General features: G+C 43.4%; 1 protein-coding gene across 1 annotated transcript in view; it reads right to left on the bottom strand.

Moving 5' to 3' along the window:
* LOC101321152 (uncharacterized) overlaps positions 1–21,253 on the bottom strand; it is a 91,125-nt gene that overhangs the window by 6,669 nt on the left and 63,203 nt on the right. The window contains exons 15-16 of the mRNA XM_073789490.1: positions 13,125–13,234; positions 86–250 (exon numbers count right to left, since the gene is read on the bottom strand). The gene's annotated coding sequence lies outside the window, so the exon portion shown is untranslated. The remainder of the gene's footprint in view (positions 1–85; positions 251–13,124; positions 13,235–21,253) is intronic.

The following is a 21,253-nucleotide window of genomic DNA, read 5'->3' as shown; positions in this document are numbered from 1 at the left end:
TTGATCTCTCCGTACAGCCACCGCGGGGGTCAGGTACACCCGGGTCCCCACAGGACTGCCCAGACATCCGACCCAGGTCACTTACTTTGATGTGCAAACATGTCACAAACAAAGCTTGAACTAATGCTTCATATTCTTCTTGGACTTCTTTTCGAATTTGCTTTTTGAGATCCAGAGTCTCCTCCTCCCAATCCGTGAGTCGAGTCAGAGCAGTGACTTCCATGATCATATTGTGACTGAGCTCTGCAATCTAGTAGCAGAAATTTTGTTTTAATGGAAAATAATTCAGGAATTCCACATGGCCACTGCAAAAAGAGTCCTTTGTATCAATATATCAATGTTGAATTGGTATTCTACTTTGAACTTAATGAAGAAGGTGAATATCCTGTTGTGCAAGTGTGGGCAGAAGAAGCTAAAGTTGGCTTAAGGGTCCCAGAACAGTTCCAGACACATTGTAGGTGCTCGATAAATGGCTGCTGAATGAATGAACCCAGAAGAGATGCTACTTAAGTACTTTGGAGAAAATACTTCAACTGTCTTGGCTTCCATTTCCAAACTGGCCTCCCCATGACACCTTAGCCTATATACCTCCTCCTCAGAAGGCACATTGGCCTCAAAAGAAAACAAACACCCCCCCCCCCCAAAAAAAACAGAAAGAAAAAACAAAGCAATAAAAAAATAACAAAAGTCACCAAAAAACTAAGAAAAAAAAAGCCCTCATTGCTTAAAAAGTACAGGCACACTCCTTGGATGTCTCTGCAGTGGACCAGTCATTGATGGGATTTCTATAGGAAGGGGCACAAGAAAATGACACCAGGATGTCCCATGTCTGACTACTGCTGAGATTGTGGATTTGAGAAATGGAGAACTTTTTTAGTAATAACTGACCTACCTGACCAGCCTTGTCTTCAGGTGGCCTCTGACCTCTTCGTATAATGTCTAATTCCTAAAGAGGAGAAAGCAGTGCATACCCAAACTCAAATATTTATTCAGTGCACCATGCTCCAGACAGCCCTCATCTGTGTTATTCGTGCTTCTTTTTGAGATCCTCAGGCTCCACCTGGAGCTAGGACTGTGCTTGTTGCTCCACTGAACTTTAGGACGGGATCTCATTTTAAGGAAGTCTCATCAGTGAGACCCATGATGTGCATCCTAAAGACAGAGTTCATTCAAGGATCCTAGCTTCTTTGCTGAACCAGGAACAGCACAAAGTCCCTTGGGCTTGCTGAGGGTGGGAAGGTCAGCTATGGATCTTCCCCTGGGGGCCAGCTGCCTTACTGCTTACCTCTTATATTCCCCACTAGACCCCTCCAAAGCATACAACCCAGTGTTGCTGGGGCCATCACCTTCCCAGCTGAGAAGACCAGAGCCCAAGGAAATGAGCCAATGAGAAGAAAACGTTGGAGAGGGCCATCTACCCTCAATTCTTGCATAAGAACACCTCCCTGCACCAGACTGCACCGTGTTTTATTTCCTCTTTGGAGTGATTCCTGGGCCTTCCTCCCCACACCTTCCCCAATGCACTTCTTGTCTGTCTGGGAACATACTTGCTCTTTCTGGCAGAGCTTCTGCCTAGCATGCTCCAATACATGCTCTTAACACATGGAGTAGCTCTCGAAGTTGCTGCATTCTTTGGCCATCACATCACAACCCAGGGAAAGGAGGCAGGTCTCGAGGTGGTCTTTCCTGAAAGTGATCTGAAAAGGGGCATCGCTCACAGCAGCTCCCCCAGGCAGCCCCACCACACCAGAGCTCAAGGCACATGTTACCTTGGCTTACAGATCCACTTCCATTTCTCCTCCATGGAAAAACATCAGCTCTGTAGCCTTGAAAGTCTCTCTTTCAGGTCTGCTCTTAACATTTGCAGGGCCAGGGACAAGAGTACAAACAGATGCCCACGTTCCACGTGTCTAAGTGTTCTATATATTTAAAGGTTATAAATCAAACTATTAAAATGAAAATGTTTAATTCTCCTACTTTGAAAAACAGACCTTCAAAGGGACTCAGGAGGCCAGGTTTGATTTTTATCATCCTTGGACTACTCTGAGTTCTATGCTGAGATATGGTCAGGGAGAGCTAGTCTCCAACCCATAGTTTACAGTTTGACCCCCTTTGCTTCCTCCCTTTGACCTCACATCACACGGGTGGGAGGGGGGCTTGCATGCATATAAGCAGACACCCTGGCTGTCCACACCCCTGCACAGCTGTCCTTGTCTACCCCACAGGCCAGGGCGTGCTCACGGGTGGTGAGGCCCATTCTCTCTCTGGGGAGAATGATCTGGGGAAGGGCCAGGAATTCCAGTGCCCAGGTATCCGGAGCACGGTCCAGAAGGAAGGCCAGGGATCGGAGTGGGCACGTCCCCTTGGCCGTGGGGAAGGGTGGGGCTGGAGCAGAGCCAGAGGGGCCTCTGAAGTGGGGCCTCTGACAGGGGCACTTCTTGCCTTGGTCAAAGGGCCATAGTTCTCCCTCTCTAGGCAGTCCCATTCCATTCCTTTCTCTAGGCTGCTGGGCACCCTTTCTGAAGAGGTGGTCTTTAAGGAACAGAGGAAAAGTCCAACCGTCCAAGGCAGACTTAGGTTTAGACTCCAAGAGAAATGGGAGCCAATATGTGGAAGGTAGGGCAGATCTACCTGACTAGGACCTGCACGTCCATGGGAGTGCTTGTGTGTCTCTGTGTGTCTGTATCAGCGAGTGTGTCTGTGTGCATTTGTGTGTGTGTGTCTATATTCATAAATGCATGTCTGTGTGTGTTTCTCTGTGTGTCTGTACCTCTCTGTGTATGTCTCTCTCCGTGAGTGTTTGTATAGGTCTCTATAGGTCTGTATGTGTCCCTCAACACGTATCAGTGAGTGTGTTTGTGTGTGTATCTGGCAGTCCTATGGGGCCCACTCCAAGATTCAGCCTGCTCAGTTGATGAGCTTTATCTGTGACACTTCCAGGGTCTGGACGGCTCTAGGCTCACTGGAAGTTTGCTGCACAAACTAGGTTCTCCTTCCAGCCTGGGGTGATTCCCCTGGCTCTGATTTGATTGTCCTGGTGACACTGTCCTATCAGTGCAACCTCTGTGCCACTGACCTCCAGAGAGGGCCCAGACACGCTTTGCCAGGTCAGGCAAACTAGCGGAGATGGCAAATACTGATAAAAACCCAGTACTGATGGAGTGAGGAAAGTGGCTCGCTCACCACTGCTGACAGGAGGAGAAGTCAGTGTAGTACTTTGGAGGGCAGACCAGCAGTGGCTGTGAAAGGGTTTTAAAATATTCATGCTCTTTGATCCAGTAACTCCTCTTCCAGGAATTTATTTTTAGAGAATAATAAAAGTTATACACAAAAATATATGTTAACAGATGTTCTTTAGAGTAGCCCTTCCAATAGAAAAGAAAAATGGAAACAACCTAAGGTACTTAATGATGGAAAACAGGTTGAATACGTCTTATTCATCTATAGGATGAAACACTAAACAGCCACCAAAAACTGTGCTGTGGATGTATGTTTATTGACAAGGAAACATGTTTATAACATATAGTCAAGTGAAAAAAGTACACTACAACAAAAAGGCATATAGAATAATCTTATTTTGTTAAAAAAAAGTGCATGAATTTTTAAAAGTTATAAATAAAATTTGGAAGGAAAGACACCAAAATAATAATAGTGGCTATCAATGAGGGTAAGATTATGAGTGTATTTTCTAATACATCATATTTCTATTTTCTAATATAATCATAAAATGTATATATAATTATAATAATTATATATAAAAATGTATGCCTAAATAAAATGTATATACTAATTTAAAAATAGTAAAGCTTCGGTAAAGGTTATCAACTATAGCAGCTTGGCAGGATGCACTCAAGACATGCATAATGGAAACAGTAGATGAAAACCTCTGCTCATGGGGGATTTTATGAGCAGGAGCCAGGCAGTCAGGGGAGGCGCTCAGCCTCCCACCCTCACTCTCCAGGGCCTCCTCAAGGGGTTCCCTCAGAGGAGGTGGGTGAGGTCAATCCATCCTGGTCCTGGAAAGTGAGCAGTAGGACAGCCAGAGTCCACTGCTGACACCAAGGCAAAGGACACCAAGATTCCATCCCCTGGACCTTTACTTCTTTATGGTGAAAGGGCCAAGGCTACATGAATTAGTATTGACAAAGAGAGCACTTCCCAGACTGAGTGCGTTGAAAGCCTGAAGCCTTGAGAAGTCATGAGACCACATTGGGGCCATCAAGGTGTGGCTGGTGACCTCATCCAGGTGGGCCAGGCCCAGTGCTTGGAGTCAGCCACAGTGACTCACCCCTCTCTGTCCTGAACAGCAGTGCCCAAACTTGAGCATGCCAACAGGGCCTCCACAGGGCAAACACTTCTCAAACTAATGCCTCCATAGCCACTGCAGATATAGGATCCCAAACAAACAGAAATGCAGACTTGAACCACCATGGCCCTCTGCCATCCTCTCTTAGCCAGCATGCTATTTTAACCAGCCAAGGAGGAAGCCTTGGATGAGTCTGTGTTACACCAAAGAGGTAAGAATAGCCAGGACTCCCCTTGAGCATCTCCAGAAGCCAGAGAAATCATGTTGCTCCCTTCCCTCAGTGGCTCTGCTGAGGCTTCAGGAGACTGGGCTGAAAGATCAGCTCAAGGCGATGGCATATAGGGGGTGAGGGGAAGGCAGGGAGAGGAGTAAGGGCCCTGCCAGAGCATCTGCAATGGGCACATGGACCATGTCTGAGTGGGGCAGACAGGCAGCAGTGACTGACAGGTGACAGAGAGGTGCAGGGAGACTCCCAGTTCCCAGCAGTCCCTCTCTCCAGATGAACTTTGCTTCTGCAGATGGTACTTGGCCTCCCAGAAGCAGCATTGGAGCCACCTGAGCAGCATCTGTTGTGGGACTACAGCCTATGTGCTTCTGTTGGCAAGTCTTATGAGCTCAGAGAGCAACTTGTTTCTCAAAAGCTGTTCTACAACTCACCCCTGCCTTCCTAGGTCACTAAAAGTCTGCTTGATGTCAAAGTGCAGCACAAAGGGGCTTCATCTGCCAACTTCCCCTAGAAGGCAGGTGCCTGGGTTGCATAAGAACCAGTCATGACCGTTGGCCCAGTGCCCTCCAGTGGGCTGATTTCTTCACCAACTCTTAAACCTGAACCATATTGTGTGGCACTGGCTGGAAGAGCACAAGATTGCCCCATGGATTCTTCTGGAGATCCAGCCTGGAGTGAAGCATGGTAGGTGCCAGGCCTTGTTATGGCAAAAGTCTGACCCTGCTGGGAGCAAACTGTGCTTCTGTGGTTTGCTTCCTCTCGGAGCCCCTCACAACAATCCATCTAACATCAGGCACACACAAGGTGTTTTGATGATATTTCTAAAACCTACCTCTGCTGACAAAATACTTCAGTGACTTCCCACTGACTCTGGGATGAAATCCAAACTCCTAAGGATTACACACAAGGCCATTCAGGATCTGGCCCTGCCTACCTTTACAATCTCCTTCTCTGAACTCTGCTATAACTCCCTTCCTAGATTGCTGCCTTCCCTCCCCAGCCCTTCTTCCTCTGGCCAACTCCGACTTGTGCTTTAAAACTTGGCCCAGGTTAATCTCATCGACTTCCGGGAAGATGGCAGAAGGGTAAGACACAGAGATCACCTTCCTCCCCACAGATACACCAGAAATACATCTACACGTGGAACAACTCCTACAGAACACCTACTGAACGCTGGCAGAAGACCTCAGACCTCCCAAAAGGAAAGAAACCCCCCACGTAACCTGGTTAGGGCAAAAGAAAAAAATAAACAAAGACAAAAGGATAGGGACGGGTCCTGCACCAGCGGGAGGGAGCTGTGAAGGAGGAAAAGTGTCCACACACTAGGATGCCCCTTCGCGGGCGGAGACTGCGGGTGGCGGAGTGGGGGAGCTTCGGAGCGGAGCTGCGGAGGAGAGCACAGCAACAGGGGTGCGGAGAACAAAGCGGAGAGATTCCAGCACAGAGGATCAGGGCCGACCGGCACTCACCAGCCGAGAGGCTTGTCTGCTCACCCGCTGGGGCGGGCGGGGCTGGGAGCTGAGGCTCCAGCTTTAGTCGGAGCACCGGGAGAGGACTGGAGCCTGCAGGGCCAGGGCGTTAGTGCACCGCGGCTAGCTGGGAGGGAGTCCGGGGAAAAGTCTGGACCTGCCGAAGAGGCAAGAGACTTTTTCTTCCCTCTTTGTTTCCTGGTGCACGAGGAGAGGGGATTAAGAACGCTGCTTAAGAGAGCTCCAGAGACGGGCGCGAGCCGCGGCTAAAAGTGCGGACCCCAGAGACAGACATGAGACGCTAAGGCCGCTGCTGCCGCCACCAAGAAGCCTGTGTGCGAACACAGGTCACTATCTACACCCCCCCTTCCGGGGAGCCTGTGCAGCCTGCCACTGCCACGGTCCCGGGATCCAGGGACAACTCCTCCGGGAGAACGCACGGCGCGCCTCAGGCTGGCAATGTCACGCTGGCCTCTGCCGCCGCAGGCCCGCCCCACACTCCGTGACCCTCCCTACCCCCGGCCTGAGTGAGCCAGAGCCTCCGAATCAGCGGCTCCTTTAACCCCATCCTGTCTGAGCAAAGAACAGACGCCCTCCTGCGACCTACACGCACAGGCGGGGCCAAATCCAAAGCTGAGCCCCTGGGAGCTGTGAGAACAAAGAAGAGAAAGGGAAATCTCTCCCAGCAGCCTCAGAAGCAGCGGATTAAAGCTCCACAATCAACTTGATGTACCCTGCATCTGTGGAATACATGAATAGACAACGAATCATCCCAAATTAAGGAGCCGTGTGGATGAAAGGCTCTTGGTGCTGCAGCCAGGAGTTAGTGCTGTGCCTCTGAGGTGGGAGAGCCAACTTCAGGACACTGGTCCACAACAGGCCTTCCAGCTGCACATAATATCAAACGGCGAAAACCTCCCAGAGATCTCCATCTCAACGCCAGCACCCAGCTTCACTCAACGACCAGCAAGCTACAGTACTGGACACCCTATCCCAAACAACTAGCAAGACAGGAACACAACCACACCCATTAGCAGAGAGGCTGCCCAAAATCATAATAAGTCTACAGACACCCCAAAACACATCACCAGACGTGGACCTGCCCACCAGAAAGACAAGATCCAGTCTCATCCACCAGAACACAGGCACTAGTACCCTCCACCAGGAAGCCTACACAACCCACTGAACCAACCTTAGCCACTGGGGACAGACACTAAAAACAACAGGAACTACGAACCTTCAGCCTGCAAAAAGGAGACCCCAAACACAGTAAGATAAGCAAAATGAAAAGACAGAAAAACACACAGCAGATGAAGGAGCAAGATAAAAACCCACCAGACCTAACAAATGAAGAGGAAATAGGCAGTCTACCTGAAAAAGAATTCAGAATAATGATAGTAAAGATGATCCAAAATCTTGGAAATAGAATAGAGAAAATGCAAGAAACATTTAACAAGGACCTAGAAGAACTAAAGATGAAACAAACAATGATGAACAACACAATAAATGAAATGAAAAATACTCTAGATGGGATCAATAGCAGAATAACTAAGGCAGAAGAACGGATAAGTGACCTGGAAGATAAAATAGTGGAAATAACCACTGCAGAGCAGAATAAAGAAAAAAGAATGAAAAGAACTGAGGACAGTCTCAGAGACCTCTGGGACAACATTAAATGCACCAACATTCGAATTATAGGGGTTCCAGAAGAAGAAGAGAAAAAGAAAGGGACTGAGAAAATATTTGAAGAGATTATAGTTGAAAACTTCCCTAATATGGGAAAGGAAATAGTTAATCAAGTCCAGGAAGCACAGAGAGTCCCATACAGGATAAATCCAAGGAGAAATAGACCAAGACACATATTAATCAAACTGTCAAAAATTAAATACAAAGAAAGCATATTAAAAGCAGCAAGGGAAAAACAACAAATAACACACAAGGGAATCCCCATAAGGTTAACAGCTGATCTTTCAGCAGAAACTCTGCAAGCCAGAAGGGAGTGGCAGGACATATTGAAAGTGATGAAGGAGAAAAACCTGCAACCAAGATTACTCTACCCAGCAAGGATCTCATTCAGATTTGATGGAGAAATTAAAATCTTTACAGACAAGCAAAAGCTGAGAGAGTTCAGCACCACCAAACCAGCTCTACAACAACTGCTAAAGGAACTTCTCTAGGCAAGAAACACAAAAGAAGGAAAAGACCTACAATAACGAACCCAAAACAATTAAGAAAATGGGAATGGGAACATACATATCGATAATTACCTTAAATGTAAATGGACTAAATGCTCCCACCAAAAGACACAGATTGGCTGAATGGATACAAAAACAAGACGCATATATTTGCTGTCTACAAGAGACCCACTTCAGACCTAGAGACACATACAGACTGAAAGTAAGGGGATGGAAAAAGGTATTTCATGCAAATGGAAACCAAAAGAAAGCTGGAGTAGCAATTCTCATATCAGACAAAATAGACTTTAAAATAAAGACTATTAGAAGAGACAAAGAAGGACACTACATAATAATCAAGGGATCAATCCAAGAAGAAGATATAACAATTGTAAATATTTATGCACCCAACATAGGAGCACCTCAATACATAAGGCAAATACTAATAGCCATAAAAGGGGAAATCGACAGTAACACATTCATAGTAGGTGACTTTAACACCCCACTTTCACCAATAGACAGATCATCCAAAATGAAAATAAATAAGGAAACACAAGCTTTAAATGATACATTAAACAAGATGGACTTAATTGATATTTATAGGACATTCCATCGAAAAACAACAGAATACACATTTTTCTCAAGTGCTCATGGAACATTCTCCAGGATAGATCATATCTTGGGTCACAAATCAAGCCTTGGTAAATTTAAGAAAATTGAAATTGTATCAAGTATCTTTTCCGACCACACGCTATGAGACTAGATATCAATTACAGGAAAAGATCTGTAAAAAATACAAACACATGGAGGCTAAACAATACACTACTTAATAACAAAGTGATCACTGAAGAAATCAAAGAGGAAATCAAAAAATACCTAGAAACAAATGACAATGGAGACACGACGACACAAAACCTATGGGATGCAGCAAAAGCAGTTCTAAGAGGGAAGTTTATAGCAATACAATCCTACCTTAAGAAACAGGAAACATCTCGAATAAACAACCTAACCTTGCACCTAAAGCAATTAGAGGAAGAAGAACAAAAAAACCCCAAAGTTAGCAGAAGGAAAGAAATCATAAAAATCAGATCAGAAATAAATGAAAAAGAAATGAAGGAAACGATAGCAACGATCAATAAAACTAAAAGGTGGTTCTTTGAAAAGATAAACAAAATTGATAAACCATTAGCCTGACTCAACAAGAAAAAAAGGGAGAAGACTCAAATCAATAGAATTAGAAATGAAAAAGGAGAAGTAACAACTGACACTGCAGAAATACAAAAGATCATAAGAGGTTACTACAAGCAACTCTATGCCAATAAAATGGACAACCTGGAAGAAATGGACAAATTCTTAAAAAGGCACAACCTGCCAAGACTGAATCAGGAAGAAATAGAAAATATGAACAGACCAATCACAAGCACTGAAATTGAAACTGTGATTAAAAATCTTCCAATAAGCAAAAGCCCAGGACCAGATGGCTTCACAGGCGAATTCTATCAAACATTTAGAGAAGAGCTATCACCTATCCTTCTCAAACTCTTCCAAAATATCGCAGAGGGAGGAACACTCCCCAACTCATTCTACGAGGCCACCATCACCCTGATACCAAAACCAGACAAGGATGTCACAAAGAAAGAAAACTACAGGCCAATATCACTGATGAACATAGATGCAAAAATCCTCAACAAAATACTAGCAAACAGAATCCAACAGCACATTAAACGGATCATACACCATGATCAAGTGGGGCTTATTCCAGGAATGCAAGGATTCTTCAATATACGCAAATCAATCAACGTGATACACCATATTAACAAATTGAAGGAGAAAAACCATATGATCATCTCAATAGATGCAGAGAAAGCTTTTGACAAAATTCAACACCCATTTATGATAAAAACCCTCCAGAAAGTAGGCATAGAGGGAACCTTCCTCAACATAATAAAGGCCATATATGACAAACCCACAGCCAACATCGTCCTCAATGGTGAAAAACTGAAAGCATTTCCACTAAGATCAGGAACAAGACAAGGTTGCCCACTCTCACCACTCTCATTCAACATAGTTTTGGAGAAGAATTTGGAGAAGGAAGCAAAAATCACAAGAAGCCAACGTGGGTTCAAGAACAGTCAGATCAGATTAAACTTTTCCCTCAGGAAATATAGCAGATGCAGTGTATCTGGATTTCAGCAGGACATCTGAGAAGGTTTCTTATGATGTCCTTTTGGACAAACGGAGAACATGGGCTGGGTGAAAGGACAACCGGATGAGTTTCTGGTCACTGAAAGACTGTGCCCAAAGTACCTGTTAAGCCTGGAGGGGACCCAGAGTGGGTAGCACAGCACTTGGGGCCTCTCCTTTCATACACTGTTATTAAAGGCTTGAAGGAAGATACCGAGGGTAGGCTGACATGAACCTGGAAGGGAGAGAGTATGGTGGATGATAAAAATCCAGAGTTTTAAAGATTTCAAGAGGTTCAAAGAGTGGACCAAGTTGAACAAGAACAAAGCTAATAATAAGGCAGTAGCAGGATGCCTGAAGGCCATGTGTGGGCTTCAGGTAGCTGTTAGCCTAATGAGTCAGCTGTGACAAAACCTAACACATTCATGGGCGTTAATCAAAGCAGAGCACCCAGGACAAGGGTACTCTTGGCTGGCCAGACAACCTTGAATTTAGAGGATCCTGACCAGGAGGGTGGGGCACTCATAGAGGTTGAAGGAAAGGAAGCTGGTTTAGGCTGAAGAAGGGAAGGCAGGGCTCAGGCTTTCCTTGCACACCAGTGCAGTCTGCTCTGCGCAGGGGCACCCAGGTGAGGGGAGCACCATTTCCCTGTCCATGTGCCCTGGTATAGGCTGTACGGCCTGAAGGAATGGGTAAATATTTGTTATCCACCACCCAGAGGGGCACCTGTTTGGGTCTGTCCTCCTGGAGCTGGCCCAACTTGTAATTTTACAGAAGACTCATGCATGCTAGCAATGGCCCAACTGAGCTTCTCTGACTGACCTGCCCTCATTTATCTCAAGGCTTGTTGTGAGGGGTCAGAACCGTGATCTGTGGTGTCCCAGAGACAGAACTAGGATCCATGGTGGAGACAGTGGGGAGGCCAAATCCAGATCAGTAAGAGGTGCCTGAAACAAGAGTTGCCAGGGATGGGGGTGGGGAGGTATGGGTGGGGATTGAAAGAGAGTGAGCTCCCAGTCACTGCAGATGATCCAGAAGAGACTAGAAGCCCACCAGGCACAGACTTTGGAGGGACCTAACATTCTGGGGTCCTGTTATTCCAAGACAACCGCAGGCTGATACCAGCCTCTTCAGTGTGCCCTCAGTTTCAGCTGTGCCTGATCTAGGTTTGCCCTGTTTACTAATACTCACATTTCTTTCCCAGAAGATCCTGTCTTCAATGTTGGGGTGAAGTACATAGATAAGGGATGAGCAGATCTTGAGCCACAAACTTTTTGTTTGCTTTTTTTATCACAGTAAAACATACATTAAATTTGCCATTTTAGCCATTTTAAAGTATACAGTTCAGCGGCATTAAGTACATTCACAACGTTGTGCAATCAATCTCTAGAACTCTTTTCATGTTGCCAAACTGAAACTGTACCCATTAAACACTAACTTCCCATTCCCCCACCCGCCAGCCCCTGACAAACACCATTCTACTTTCTGTCTCTATGAATTTGATTACATTATGTACCTCATCTAAGTGGAACCATGCAGCATTTATGTTTCTGTGACTGGTTTATTTCATGTAACAGAATATCTTCCATAATGAAGCATGTGTCAGAATTTCCTTCCTTTTAAGGAAAGCCACAAAAGTTTTTGATTCAAACATTTTTCTGAGCATACCCCACCTTAATCACCTCTGTACTTCTGCTTGAGGATCACTGAACTGCAGGGATCCAAGAGGAATTACTTCACCCCCTCATCAGAATACACAGCACCACACTGGGTATAATTGAAAGCTTAAAACAAATACATATAAATTCTGAGGAATAGTGTATCTCTAAGCAAGCTTGTGAATTCTCTACCTTATAAATAAGAACTGAAGTGCTTATTATAAAATTATGGGGACTATTTGGAGAGCTTAGAAAAATGTAAATGTGGAGAAAATGTTGTCCAAAAAATTGAGCACATTTTTCTAAGGCAGGCTTTTAAAAATGATTGAATTTCAAAGGACACTGGATTCACAGCTACCTACTGCACTTAAGGCTTAATTCCTTAAAGATCCTAAAAACTCTGTTATGGCCAAATATCCACAAACACTCTCTCATACTGCCTTTTCAGCAGATTCCTTTGATTTAGAAAGGTACCTCCTGTCAATAGTAAACAGTTAAAAACTCCAAGGACTATGTGTATGCCTGTTGTGTGTATTAAATATATATTATTGTTAAATACATATTATATGGAGTAGTTATGAATTCAAATACATATACACACATACAAATTGTTGATACTGGTTTCCTTTGGGAGAGGAAACTGGGGATGATGGAGTGGAATAGGGGTGAAAATGTTACCTCTCTGAGGTGTTACGTTTTCTTCATATTGCACATTTAAAGAAGTTTTCTAGGTAGTGATTTCATAGGTTATTTTGGTTTTTCTCTTAAAATTTTTATACTAAAAAAATCAATAACAGGAAATGTTGCTAAAAACAACTCATCCATAAACTCCAAGGTTACTCTAAAGAATTGGTCAAATCTGAAATTAGCCAACATGTATATTCTAATTACTCTCCCAACTTAATTAGAAATCAGTCTTTTTCCAAAATTAAAATGGTAACATGTGATTTCTACTTTGAGTTCAGCCTCAGTTTTCACATCTTCAACTCTAAGGGAGTAAGGGAAGCATTAGGAGATGTGTTAAAGGGAAAGTCTTTCTTGTTTGTGTTTATGTTAAAAAAAAAAAAAGCAAACCACACTCTAGAATGACTAATTTTCAGTACATACCTCTAGTCCACCATCCTGGTAATTCTCCAGTAATCTCTGTACAAAATTTTCAACTATTTGTGGTCTGATAACTGAAAAGTTTTCTCTCATGACTTGGTGTTTCCAAAGGTCTAGGGGAGAAACATACCAACACCAGTACCAGAAAATATTGAACAACCATTAATAGCTACGAGATGGCAACTGTCTGAGACATAACACTGGACACAAGCTGTCACTTCCAAATACACAAAAACTAATGGGTGAGGCAGGGGAGGGGAGGTGGTGGTTGAGGACACAGGATCCTCCAGAACATGGGAATAAGGAAGATCTCTAACAAGATTCCTAACAAAAAGATTTGGAAAACTACCTCTGAAGTCCAGTGAACAATATTTTGTTACCATAACTAAAAATCCCAAATCAAATATAATTATTGATCCTATATGGCATCTGTTTTCATAAAGTCCCTATATGTATCTGAACAATTATTTGGACCTAACACAACGATCAGAAATAAATGAAGAGCTATTATATTTATCTATTTAAGTACATTCCTGGTGTTACAAGGCAAAATTAATTTGAATGCAGAGTTAATAAAAAAAGAGGAGGAAATCCAAAAGAGAGAAGAAAGAGTCACACATTAGAAATGTTGAGAGCCGCAGAAGATGAACTTTAGCTCCTGCACTGAAGCAGCAACAGGGCTGACACACATGTGATGAGGCATATACACAGTTATTCAGAATAGCATTGCTGAGGACAGCAAAAACTTAGAAACAATACACAAACTGTGGTATATCCTTCCAATGGGATAGTATGCAGCTGTAAAAAAAGAGAAGAATTTCTCCATGTACTGATGTGAAAAGAACCATAGATTAAGCGGAAAATGCAAGGTGTAGAAAAGTGGGTATAAAATGCTATCTTTTAAAAGAGAGATACAGAAAATAACAATAAAGGGAGAGGCTATCCCCTCAAGTCTATTCAAGGTCATTGGTCCAAATATTTGCCTTTCTCTGATATCATCACTTCTCCCCTCTTTCCTGAATCATTCACAAGAGCACACATTTCTCCCACCTCATAAAAATTCTCCACTTGACCCCATTTCCCCTGTCAGCTTTTGCCTCATTTCTTTGCTCCCTTTCTAGCAAATCTCTCAGAAAGAGATGTCTATACTTAATGTCTGTGACTTCTCTCAAAATCCTTCTTAGACCCACTCACACAGCTTTTACCTTTCACTCCACTGAAACTGATTTTGTCATAAACACCAGTGACCTCAACATGGCTAAAGCCAGTGGTTTTACTTGACTGCCAATAACATTTCACACAATTTTTCACTTCCTCTTTCTTGAGAAACTTCCATCACCAGACGTTGGGACACCACCCTGTCCTAGTTTTCCTCTACCTCACTGTTCCCTGTAGGTTCCTTTTGCTGGTTCTCCTCCTGCCTCCCCCCTCTACCACCAGCTCTTAACATTAGAGTGTCCTAGGACTCAGCCCTTGGTTCACCGTTTTTGTTTTTCCTATCTGCACTCACCCCCTTGGCTATCTCATTTAGTATCATGGCTAAATACCATCTGTATACTGACAACCCTCAAATTTAGATCTAATATCCACTTGGCATCTCTTCTTGGATGTCTAAAAGGCATTTCAAATTTCACTTGTGCATAATTAAATTTCTGATCTTCCCTCCCTAACTTGCCATCTCAACTGATGGCAATTCAGTTTTCCCAGTTGCTCAGGTCAAAAGCCTTGGAGTCATCATGGACTCTTCTCTTTTTCCCAAACCCTATACCCAGTTCATCAGTGACTACTTTAAAAATATGCCCAGAATCTTACCACTTAATACTTCCACTGCTCCCAACCTTGTTTGATTCACCATCTCCTCTTGCCTGGATTACTGCAATAGCCTCAAAACCAGCCTCTCCCTTCTTCCACCCTTTGTTCCCAACATAGCAGCCAGAGAGATTCTATTCAAATGTAAGTCAGATCATGCCACTCAAAATCTGGGACAGGCTCCCCATCACATTCAGAGTAAACACTGAAGTCCTTGCAAGCTCCTGCACAGTCTGTTGTCCTTTCATGCTTCCTCTCTGACTTCATCTCCTACTACTCTTCCTCACTCTCTCCACTCCAGCCACACTTGGGTCTTTGCTGTTCCATGAATATGACAGGCATGCTCTGCTTCGGGCCTTTGTATGGGCTGTCTTTCTGTCTGGAATGCTCTTCCCCCAGATACCCACACAGCTAACTCCCTCACCTTCTTCAACTCTGCTCAAAACGTCACTTTCTCAGTGAAGTCTATCCTGACTACCCTATTTAAAATTACAATGTGCCCCTTTGAACCTTCACACCACCATCCTCCTCACTCCATTATTTTCTTATTTCTTATGTTCATTGATTATTGTCTGTCTACCCCCTTCTAGATGATAAATTCCATGAGAGTAAGGATTTTTGCTCCATGACAGTTAGGATGTACAGTAGTCTTCCCTTATTCGTGGTTTTGCTTTCTGCAGTTTTAGTTACCTGTGGTCAACTGCAGTCTGCAAATATTAAATGGAAACTTGCAGAAATAAACAATTCGTAAGTTTTAAATTGAGCACCATTTTGAGTAGCACAATGAAATCTTGGGCCATCCTGCTCCATCCCGCCCCACCCGGGATCCCCAACCACTAACATAGTCTCCTGACATCCAACCATGGACGTCATAATGGCCCGATGATCCAGGGTCACCTGAAGCAGACGATCGTCTTTCTGACCTGTCGTTAGAAGATCAACAGAAGCCCAGTGCTAAATCATAATGCCAACGTCATTCGCCTCACTTCCTCTCATCACGTAGGCATTTTATCATCTCACACCAACACAAGAAGAAGGGTGAGTACAGTACAATATTTCGAGAGAGATCACATTCACGTAACTTTTTTATAATATATTGTTATAAGTGTTCGATTTTATTATTAGTTATTGTTCATCTCTCACTGTGCCTAACTTATAAATTAAACTTTATCGTAGGTATGCATGTATAGGAAAAAAACACAGTATACTATATAAATCATATATATCTATATCTATATCTATATCTATATCTATATCTATATCTATATCTATATATATAGGGTTTGGTACTATCCCTGGTTTTAGGCATCCACTAGGGGTGTTGCAACATACTCCCTACAGAAGAGGGAGGACTACTGTATGCCCAAAACAGTGCTTAAAATATATAGCCTAGAAAATAGCAGGTGCTTAGGAAATAGGCATTGAATAAAAGAATGAAATAGTATATATATAAAAAGCACTGAAAAGGATATATTAAAAACTGAAAAAGATGATTACATAGGGGTGGCAGAAGGGGGTCAATGGTGGCAACAAGCCTGCTAAATATATATGTTTTATGTCATTTTGAGTTTTGAACCAGGTAAATGCATTATCTGTTAAAAAATAAAATCAAATTTAAAAATAATATGACAGTGCTGGAACAATGAAGTATGTCAACACTCTTTAACTTCCATATGGGAGAGCAAAAGTACTTGTGTACGTAATCATTTTGTGTGAGGCCTACTTCCTCGCCCATGGCCCCAGGAGAGTCTTTTTTTTTTTTTTTAATTGAGGTATAATTGACCTACTACATTGTGTTAGTTGCAGGTGCACAACATAGTGATTCAATATTTCTATACATTACAAAATGATCACCACCATAAATCTAGTTACCATCTGTCACCAAAGTTATTACAATATTATTAACTATATTCCCTCTGCTGTACATTTTGTCCCCATGACTCACTTACTTTGTAATTGGAAGCTTGCACCTCTTAACCTCACTCACCTATTTCTCTCCTCTTCCCACTCCGGGGGAGTCCTGAAACTGACAGAGCCGTAGGGCTTCAGAGGTGGAAGCCAAGCCCCGCCCCACTCCCTTTTCTGTTGGGGGTGGGGTTGGCCACCAGCAAGTGTACCCACAGGGCCTCTCCCTGCCCCCACCTGTTTCTAATTTTAGATGAGATTTCCTACTCATACTTTCATTTTCAGACGGGAGACTCAGTGCACACAAGAACAAGCGTCCAGCAAAATCCTCCCCGAAATGTGGATATGACAGAGCAGGAGCCTCTGGTATTTGCACTTATTATTTATCAGGGGTCCTGTTTTTCAAAATGGAACTCAACATTTCTTCTACAATTGGCTACTTTCCATCATAAACAAATAAATCTGATTTTGCTTTTTCTTTAGGATAATAAAGGTGAATAGACATATCACCACTGTCCTAACATAGTTGAAGTAGAAAATCCAAGAGTTAATGTTGTGCCTAGAAGTTCATACTTCTAAGATGTTTAAGACTTCCATAAGTCTAAACTTTGACAAGACAGAGCTCATGTATGTTTCAGAAATGCTCAGATAAGAAACTGGATACTTTTTCCAGGGTACTCTCCTGGCAGGTCTCTGGCTCACAGATAATCCTTGCCAGGGGCCACACACTTCTACAGTTTGGGGATCTTCACCTGGCAAATGCCCACAGAGCTGGTTTGGGGTTTAGCTATGGGTTCAGCTAAGGGGGTAATATTTTACTGAAGTGTTGGGAATTCTTCCCTCATGCTTCCTCCTCCTGAGTTCAAGTGCAGACATGCACCTGCATCTGTAGGCAGGAGTCAGGCAAAGTCAGGATGAGAAGAATTCATCCCAGAGAAACAGTTCCTGGCCAGGTGGTGTTGGTGGTTTCCAAATGTGTCCCATTTTAGGTGTGTGTGTGCATGGCTTCTTTAAGACAATGCATGGAGATGGGAGGGAGATAGCACACTGGGGGTACAACTGCGGTTTTTTCTTCCCTCTCACTCTGTTCCTAGGTCATTTGACTGAAGGAAACTTTGACTTCCTGGTGGCCAAACGACTTCCCCTCTCCTCCTCTCTGAACACCCCACACCCACACAGCCCCCTCCTTCTGAAGGGCACCTGGTTTGGCAGCACTTCACTTCTCTAACACAACCACCAACGCTCTGCACCTGAGGGGCCCCTGCATCCTAAGCCAAGGCAGAGTTGAAATTTGAAGGCACACAACTGCCAATCACGTTGTTCTCTTGATCAGCTGGGTGGCTGGGGGCAACTGGTAGGTTGAAAACCTTATTGCTTCAAGCATATGTATGAATTTTGTACTCCTGTGTTTCTCAAACTGCTTCCCAGAACACTAGTTCTTTGAGGTGATGAAAGATATTCCCAAGGGAATAAAAGGGTTCTGTGGTCAAATAAATTCAAAGAACATTTCATACTCTCTCTCTCTGGAGATTCAACACACAGTAGGATAGTAAAGGCTCTGAGAAAGTCTGGAGTAAAGGAACCTTTCTAACATTATTTACTCCCAGTTTCTGAAACTTATTTTTAAAAAGCAAATAAAACCCTTCTTCCCTAACCCCTGCAAAACACAGTAGAAATCCTCCTGTCCAATGCAATCAAGACTAAGAGTTGGTTCGTCAATCATAAGAAGTCTGTTAAACCAGAGAATGCTTAAAAAATGACATGCACTATCTTAAACATTTTATTTTAATTAAAAATACACAAATAGGGCTTCCCTGGTGGCGCAGTGGTTGGGAGTCTGCCTGCCGATGCAGGGGACATGGGTTCGTGCCCCGGTCCCGGAAGATCCCACGTGCCGCGGAGCGGCTGGGCCCGTGAGCCATGGCCGCTGAGCCTGCGTGTCCGGAGCCTGTGCTCCGCAACGGGAGAGGCCACAACAGTGAGAGGCCCGCGTACCACAAAAAAGACCCAAACAAACACAAATATAAACATTTGCCAATCTTCTAACATAGAGCCTAGGCTTTTTCTTTGTATGTACCCACTCACTGGAGTTCTGTACCATCTTTCCTCTATAAATCATAATACATAGTGTGTGGTCTACAATTTCTAGTGTGTGTGTGTTTTCGGCGTGTTTCTCTTTAAGGAGAGAAATCTTAAAGACCATGAAACAATCCAAAAGCATCATCTTTTGTTTTTTTAAAAGAAGTTTTAGGTTCACAGAATAATTGAACAGACAATTCAGGGAGTTCCCATAAATCCCCTGCACCCTCACCCAAAACATACAGCCTCCCCGGCTATCAACATCCCGCACCAGTGTGGTACATCTGCTACAACTGATGAACATACATTGACACATCACTATCATCCAAAGTCCACAGTGTACATTACAGTTCACTCTTGTGAAACTATGGGTTGGACAAATGTATAGTGGCATGTATCCACTACTGTAGTATCATACAGAATAGTTTCATTGCCCTAAAAATCCTCCGTGCTCTGTTATTCATTGTTCTCTCCTCTCTCAACTGCTGGCAACCACTGATCTTTTTACTGTCTCCATGGTTTTGTCTTTTTTTGAATGTCACATAGTTGGAATCATACAATATGTAGCCTTTTCAGGTTGGCTTCTTTCACTTAGTAATATACATTTAAGCTTCCTTCATGTCTTTTCATGATTTTATAGCTCATTTCTTTTTAGCGTTCAGTAATATTCCGTTGACTGGATGTACCACAGTTTATCTATTTCAACTTAGTTTTTAGAGAACAGATCTTTCTTTTTGTACTCCTATTTCATTGGTTTACATAATAATTAAATTACTCAAACACAATGACAAGTAAAACTGGCACAAACAGGTTTGGAGCAAACAACGATCAATGATGCTAGGTAAACATATGCAACCCAAAGGCTGTGATTAGTGAGTACTTTGCTGGCTTGTGCTACCAAAGGAATGGAAAGCTTCAGGTCATCCATGAGTCTGTTAGTGAAGGGGGGTTGGGAGAACTACTGCATTAACATGCTGAGGAGTTAGTATTCCAGGGCACACTTCTGGGGAAATGCTGACTTAGCCCATGTTCTCCCAAATGTTTTGATTGTGCTTCCTTCAAGAAAAGCATTTTTGTTCACTCACCTTTAACATATGTCTGTTTATGTATTCATAACTACCTCCAGTACTATCGATGGCTAATATTGCAAAGCATGATGTACATAGGGTGAGATTCATCAACAATAAGAACGAATCTCAATCCACATTCCCAATAGTTTCTTTGACTTAAAAAAAAGTTTTGTCTGACTTCTTAGATGTGATTAGGTTATCTTTTTTAACCCCATAATGTGGCTAAAGATAAGCATGTACTAGGATTAGTACTGTCAACTCTACTCTTTCTTATTATTCTCTTGTGCATTGCCTCCCCGTGGTCACTTCAGGACGCCTTAGTGTAGCGCGAAACATGGGCTTCTTACATACAGACGTAATCTATTTAGAAGTTCTAGTATTTTCTTCCCACACCCCTGGGATATATGCCTCCACTTTGGAGGCTGCTGGCCTTATAAACTTCTCAGAGAAATTTAGAAGATCAATTAAAAATTACTTCAATGCCAAAATGTCAAAGATGGGGAATGACAGAGCCTTTTTGAATCAGTGGTGCCCATCTCTCTGTTAAGCAAGCCGTGAGGATATCTGGGGCTGCTTTTGATCACTCTCAGGGGAGCACAAGCTACCAAGAACTAGCACCAGACCAGGTGTGGCTGCCACATTTTCAGATGTTCACTGACAAACTGGAAGCTCATTCAGAAGCTATATAAAAAGATTAAGCTCCAAGACAAGGTGGGGAGGAGGGAAGGAAATAGGGGAGAAATATTCGAGCCTGTGATGTCCCCTGTTCTCAAGACTCTCCATTCCCAACTCCCTCTGGAGAAACCCCTAGCCCCAAGCTAACCTTGACCACAAATGGTGATCTCTGCATGAAGAAGCAGCCCCTGTTGGAAGCCCAATCCACTATGGCTGCTTCTTGCTGCTGAGATGAACAGTAGGTGAGTGCGAGTTCCAGGTTTTATCACCCTCTTCTACATACCCAGCCCACAGAGGTCTCAGGAAGACTAAGACGAAGAATATAAAAGCACCCCTAGCACACCGTGGGGACTCCATCACTTGTACTAGGGGAACTCAGCACAGGAGAAGACCTAGGCCTCTCCACCGAATCATGCTGAACCATGATTCAAAAACAAAACCCAACAATAACAAAACACCCTCATTACTGGCATTTATTTAAAAAATCTTAAGAGTACAGACTCTGAACAAGACTTTAGAATTGGCCAGTATACTCTAGGTTTTGGTAAGGTTTGGTAATATCAACCTTACCACCATTAAAAATAACTCTACCCC

The sequence above is a fragment of the Tursiops truncatus genome, chromosome 12 (genome assembly GCF_011762595.2).
Source record: "Tursiops truncatus isolate mTurTru1 chromosome 12, mTurTru1.mat.Y, whole genome shotgun sequence".
Taxonomy (NCBI): Eukaryota; Metazoa; Chordata; class Mammalia; order Artiodactyla; family Delphinidae; genus Tursiops; species Tursiops truncatus.
The sequence above is the reverse complement of the archived record's forward strand: the minus strand, read 5'-3'. Positions and strand labels throughout refer to the sequence as shown.